This window comes from Canis aureus, chromosome 16 (assembly GCF_053574225.1).
Source record: "Canis aureus isolate CA01 chromosome 16, VMU_Caureus_v.1.0, whole genome shotgun sequence".
Classification (NCBI taxonomy): domain Eukaryota; kingdom Metazoa; phylum Chordata; class Mammalia; order Carnivora; family Canidae; genus Canis; species Canis aureus.
The window spans coordinates 53,963,204-53,970,182 of record NC_135626.1 but is presented as its reverse complement, the minus strand read 5'-3'; positions in this window follow the sequence as shown (position 1 = coordinate 53,970,182).

The window sequence follows — 6,979 nt, the reverse complement described above, 5'->3', positions numbered from 1 at the left end:
CTTCCCTTCCTTTCCCCCTTCCCTTCCCTTCTCCCTTCCCTTCCCTTCCCTTCCCCTCTCCCTCTCCCTCTCCCTCTCCCTCTCCCTCTCCCTCTCCCTTTCCCTTTCCCTTTCCCTTCCCTTTCCCTTGTCTGTCTTTCTTTCTTTCTTTCTTTCTTTCTTTCTTTCTTTCTTTCTTTCTTTTCCTTCCTTCCTTCCTTCCTTCCTTCCTTCCTTCTTTTTTTTTTTAAGATTTTATTTGAGAGACAGAGACAGAGCAAGCAGGAACATGAGTTGAGGGAGAGGGAGAAGCAGGCTCCCCACTGAGCAGGAAGCCCAATGCAGGGCTCGATTCCAGGACCCTGGGATCATGCCCTGAGCTGCAGGCAGCTGCTTAACCGACTGAGCCACCCGGGCACCCCTCACCCCCTTCCCAGTGGTTCACTGGAACTCGCAGGACTCACCATAGAGCTGCACTCACAGCTACGCATGATTTCAGTGAAAGGAGAAAAAGCAAAACCAGCCAAGGGAAACGGGTGTGTGTGCAGTCTGGGGGAGACCAGGCACAGGCTACCAGCATCCTTTCCCAGGGTAGCCACCCGGAGCACGCAGCCCAGGGCAGCAGGCAGGAGCTGCACATGCAAATCGAGAGGTGGTCTCAGTGCAAAAATGCACGCTGGATTTCAGAGTCACATGAAAAAAAGAGCATCGTAGCCCATGAATATTTTTTAAAATAGATTTCATATTGAGGTGATAAGATGTGAGATACCATTATATCTGGGTTAAATGAACATTATTAAAATTAACCTTGGCTGCTGCTTTTGAGCTTTTTCTTTTTTATTTTGAGGCTTTATTTATTTGAGAGAGAGGGAGTGGGCGAGAGAGAGTGAGTGAGCACGAATTGGGGGGAAAGGAGCAGAGAGAGATGGAGAAGCAGGCTCCCCGCCGAGCAGGGAGCCCTACACCAGGTCCATCCCAGGACATGGTCATGACCTGAGCCAAAGGCAGACACTCAACTGACTGAGCCACCCAGGCCGTCCCTCTTTTGAGCCCTTTAAAGTGGCTGCTAGAACATTTTAAATGACGTGTGGGGCTCATGGTCTGCTGTTCTTGTTCACTGCTGGCCTATGTGAGGTCTTCCTACGCCAGTTTATCCCCCACCCCTACTCTGAGGGGGACCCACCCTTATCCCATGATACAGATGACAGAGCAGAGGCACTGAGAGGTGCTGTAATTTGTCCCCAGGGTGTCTGGTTCCAGACTCACCCTTCTGACCACTGCATTCTCTTGCCTTTCAAGATCTCACTGCTCTCAGAAAGCTCACCGTGTAGCCCGGGAAGCAGGAAATAAATACTAATGTTGTAGGTTTCGAATAGTGCTGTGATTGGGGCATGCGCAGGATACAGAGGGAGTTGGTCTAGTTTTTTGAGGAGGCATCCTGGAGGGCTTCCAGGAGGCAGTGACATTTGCACCGGGCTCCGACGGTAGTTGGCAGAGAAAAGGGGTGAGCCTTCCAGGCGGTGGAATCGAGTGTGCACAGGCACAGAGCGGAGAGGCACATGGTGCCATGTTTGGGAAATGCAGACAGTTTGGGATGTCTGAGGGAATCGTCGCCGTGCAGGGGACCTTGGGGGGCAATGAGGCAGGCACAGGGACGACAGGAGTCCGATAATCCTGGGCTTTGTGGCTGGGTTGGCCCTTACCCTGGTGGAGGAGGGAAGACAGTGCATCTCACTCAAGTAGAGAAACAGCATGATCTGAAATGTGTTTGAGGAAGCTCGCCCTCCTGGGGAGGCAGGTGGGTTGGGGGCGGTGCAGAGCGGGGGCCGTGGGAATGCGGATCACGTAGGAGGCTGTGCAGAGGTCTGGGCAAGACCAGGAGGACCTGGGCACCCACCAGAGAGGAGGGCGCGGCTGATGGGGGACATCTTCGGACGGTTGATGAATGCCAGGGACATTGTGGGTGCAGTGGAAGGTGGGTCCAGGATGGAGCCTAGACTTCTTGTCTCCACGCAGTGACACCTGTGCCATTCAAAAATCTGTAGGAGGAGGCCACAGGCTTGAGGGCGGTGGCGCGAGCACTCGCAGCAAGACGAGGTCCTCAGGGGGAGCATGGATGAGGCGACTCTGCAGGCCCTGGAACTGGTCATCTAGCTCCTTGGACAGAGAGAGGGACTGGCCCTCGGGGTGACACTGGCTCTCAGTGACCATGGAGCCCGGCCATCCTACTAAGCACTCTGCATATATGATGTCATCTGATCTTTTAAATAACTTACGGCGTTTCATCCCAATTATACAGAGCAGAAAATGGGCTCAGAGAGGGTGACCGACTTGCTGATGGCCACACAGCTCCTACGTGGGGACGAGGGGGTCAAAGCCTCCTGGGTCTGGCTCTCTCAGAGCTTGTGCTCTTTCCTCTGTCAGGCTCACCTGGTGTGGAAGGAGCAGGTGACAGGAGCTCCACCAGGGAGGAACGTAGAGAAACAGTGGGCGACGTTGAGAGGGAAACCAGAATGTAGTGTCCAGGATGCTGGAGGAGAAGGGGGTGTGTAGGAGGGGAAAGGCCAGGGGTACAGTTCTTCCAGGGGGAGGGGCGGCAGAGCACTCCTCGACTTGGCAGTTGGGGTGTCATTGGCCACCTCGAGTCAAAGCGCTTTGAGGGACAGGTGGGGCGTGGCGGTGGATCGCAGAAGCCAGAGCAGTGGCTGGGAGGCGGGGATGCAGAGTTGCAGGGGAGGTGGGGGGAGCAGAGGGGGACCTACCCTGGAGGTGGTGAAGCAGCAGCCCCTCACCTGCTTGGGCCCTCTACGCCCTGCACCGAACTATGTGTCTCTCGTCTCATGTGTATTTTAAACCTCATTATTTCTCTTAAAGGCACTGCCCCGCCCTCCAGAACACGGTACAAGCTTCAGGTCCCACAAAACCTGAATCCACCCCTGGGAGACGGGGGCTGGGTGGAAAGAGGGGGTTCAGGAGGCAATAAGCAAGGGAGTGGGGGGCTCTGGCCTCTGAGATCCAGGCGAGCGAGGCTTTGCCACTCACCCGCCGCAGACCTTGGGCAAGTCATTGAACCTCTGCGTGCTTCCTTTTCTGTAAAACAAAAATCACGAACATGCTCATCCCCTCGGGCGGTTTGCAAGGTTTAATAAGATAATGTGTATAACGGAATTAGCGCCATCATTCGCACATAGCAAACACTCCGTGCCTTTGCTCTGATTTCCTGTTATATAAATGCTAAAGATCACTATTGTACATAATGTAACTTGCTTACTAAAGACCCTGTGCCGGAAAAAAATGTGATGCGGTTCAGAAGGTGAAGAACTAAGTAAATGTATATGAGAGGAAAGCAATTTATAGGTCTATAGGTAATTTTCAAGCAATTAGATACCTTTTCTGTTCTGATTCTGAAATATCTTTGTCAAAATATTTATTTTTCATTATGTAATGGATTTTGAATTAAGTTGGTAGTACATAGTTTTCTTAGCTATCTTTGATATGAGAAGCAAAATGATTCAGCCAAGTGGAAGCAGTAATCACAAAAAAACAAAGTTGGAGATCAAAAAGCAGTTACAGAGTTTGTTACTGATTAATACCTTACAGCTAAAAACATAAAATATTTGCCCTTGGTTGGGCCTGAATCGTTGGTTTCTATTGCATTTCTACTCTGTATAAGGCAAATCAAATGAAGTATTCTTGACATACATTTATTTGTAAATTAGAAATTTATTTAATTGGGCGTCATAGTAAATGTAGAAAGCACCATTCCTTTCAATTCATATATTAGACATAAGGAATTGGGTTTGGTTTGTTTGTGAGTTTGGGCTAGGCAGGAGGGGTCCCAAGGTACATGGATTGGTTTGCACTCTTCTTAAGCAGCCCTAACAGTATGTCTGTCCCTGGACCTCTCAGCCTGAGGACGGTAGAGAACAACTACCCAGGCCAACTCTGGGATGTCTGGATAGTCAATAGATGCCACAAATGCCAACAGATGCTTGCAGTGGCTCTGTAAGCCTGGCTGGACTTCTCTGTCCCTTATGGGAGATGAGACATATGTAAATTAGGCGGCTCTTTGCCCAGTGTTCAAAGATGGAGAAAACAGCCCCAAACCAGAAATTGGTCCTTCATCCTTTATTAGAATATCCAATAGAAACTTTAGGGTTCACATTGCCTCCTTCCCATACATATTCACTCAGATCTTCATCTTTTGAACTTTGTCACGTTTTTTTCTAGCATAGGGTCTTTATCCTGCCTTTTTTCTTCCCATACATGTTTACCAGATGTAAGACACTTTAAACAATATTGAGAAAATTCTTGCTTAAATTTTAGTTACCGCCCTGTATCAACTAAGAGCCTATAATACTAATTAACATCAGATGTCAATTCAGAGCATAAATAGTACAATCGATGAGGTGCATTTAGAAAGTGAGAAAAGCTTACTGAGGTACTTTTATTCCATTACATAAAAATGCTGATAATACCGATAATAAATAATGTAAAAATTAACCTCTTGTGGATGCTAACCATGTTCTAGAAACTCTTTAACTTCATTATGTGTACTAGTTCAGTTATTTCTCCTAACAGATTTTACGGGTTAGGTACTATTTCATAGAATAGGACACTGAGGCACACTACTGTTAAGTAATTTGCCCAGAAACTGGGATTTATTTATAGGAAATATCGATTCAGAAGCATGTTCTTAGCTGCTATGCTATCTGAGTGTAATAGCACCAATAGAAGCATAAATACATTTCTCAGCAACATGTACGTACATGATCATTATTTTACTTGTACCTCTTTAAAAGTGGCATTATTAGTTTCTACCTACTACAAGTTTCTTATTTCTTTCATTTCTGGAAATCATGTACAACTCCACTTATGTGGCTCTGTGGTTATTAAAAAAATCGTATTTTTAAAAAATATTCTGCATGCATTTAAGCATCAAGCCTACCAATCTTGGGCAGCCCTGGTGGCATAGAGGTTTAATGAAGCCCGGGGTGTGATCTTGGAGATCCAGGATTGAGTCCCATGTCAGGCTTCCTGTATGGAGTCTGCTTCTTCCTCTGCCTGTGTCTCTGTCTCTATGAATAAATAAAATCTTAAAAAAAAAAAAAGCCTACCAATCTTTAACTCCTTATGTTTTACTGAAATGAATTATTCTCGCTAGATAAATAAAGGTTTTAGAAGAGTCCTCAATTTACTTCTACTACTCGTTTTCTTCATCGCTTCTCCTTTAGACTTAAACTTAGAACTATACATTCCTTTTAGTTTCAGGCCATATTTATGTAAAGTTTGTGTACATGAAGCTCTACTGACCTGTAACATTGTCCACGAATAGTCAAGTATTTTAAGTGAATAATTAATGTTAGGCTCCCTTTTTTGGTTGGAATTACATCAAACAGATGGAGTTAGCCCATATCACCTAGAAAAGCCATGGGATGATCTTTCAGTGTCTCAGATCAGAAATGTTTCTCTCTCTGACATATGTCACTTTGATGATAGAAATCAGTATTGTTCTATCCTTAGAAATGTAGCTTTAACCTGGTTAATACTGACAGTCACAAAAATAACAATGAAAATAAATAATGGCAACTCTCCTTTAATGAATGCATAAGATGTGCTAGACATATAGCCCATACGTTATTTCTTGTCCCATAACCATGGTATGCTTACTTATCAAAGAATATGCTGAAACTTAGCTTAAGGTACTTAACTAAGGTAATAATTATTTAGTAACAGTGTTAAGATCTGGACCCAGGAACACCCGAACTCATCCTGTCCCCATCACCTTTGCTGGGCTGTTAACCATGTTGAGGACAGCATGACTCCTGACCTCCATAAGGTAAAATCAGTCTTTCAGCTCAGTGTATTTCATTACATTGTATTCTGTTATATTTGTCCTTCAGTGAATGTGTGGCTGCAGTGTTAGATCGAATGCTTGCAAAGATGATACAGCTTTACATCATCTTAGAAAATCTGTCTTTAAACTGATACTTAAAAATCATATCCCCAGGAAACCTTTCCTTGACATTAACCTCACCTATATTTAGGCATCTTTATCTTGTTAGAGTTGACATCCAGCCCCATAGCTTGAAATACTGTCGATTACCCGTAGCCTTCACTTTCCTCTAATGTCCCAGGGCCATATCTCTAACTGCTGCCCACTGGACTGCCCCTCCTAAGCATTTCTGTAGCATCTTAAATGCAACATTCCTGGGACTCGGGGATCACAACCTGAGCCCAAGGCAGATGCTCAACCCCTGAGCCACCCAGGCATCCCTCAGCCACATTCTTATACCAGCTTGTGCAGAGCACCCGCTCTTCCTGAAATGAACCCTAGTGCAGCTAGCACAAGAGTGAGAGGATTCAGTCCTGCTGCAGGGGGATTTATAGACAGACCATCTGGAACTGTGGAGAAAGTGGAGATGTCTCTGAGAGAACTCTCGGTTCGAGTCCAGACTCCGTTGTTTGCTCTGTGACATTAAGCAAGTTGTCTAACTGTTCCCAGCTTTGCTTTTGTCTCTAACGTGAGGTTAATACTGCTTGTGCTCTCTCTGTCCGGTGGAAGCAAACTCTAATATCCTTTGCTTCAGATGGAAGCAAACTCTAATATCCTTTGCTTCAGATGAAGCAAACTCTAATATCCTTTGCTTCAGATGAAGAATCTGAGGAGCTGCCATGCTCTTGATCAGACTTCAGTTTCTGCAGCCTCGCAGGTCACACGCTTCCTTGAAGGTCACACGGGCGGCTCATGGCAGGCTGGGACTGCAACCTAGCTCGGTTTGTCGGACTCCAGGCTTGTCATCGCGGGAGGCGTTTAGGGGGCTTGAGGTCCCCCACCTTGTGCATCAAGGACCAGCCTAGATCTAACGGAGTTGACAGCGAGGCGGGAATCCCAGCCTTCCCTGCGAAGGGAGGGCGCAAGGGGGCACCGCTGTTGAGGGCGAGCGGCAACCATGCCGACAGCTGTTGTGCATTAGCTGGGATGGGGTGGAGGGAACTA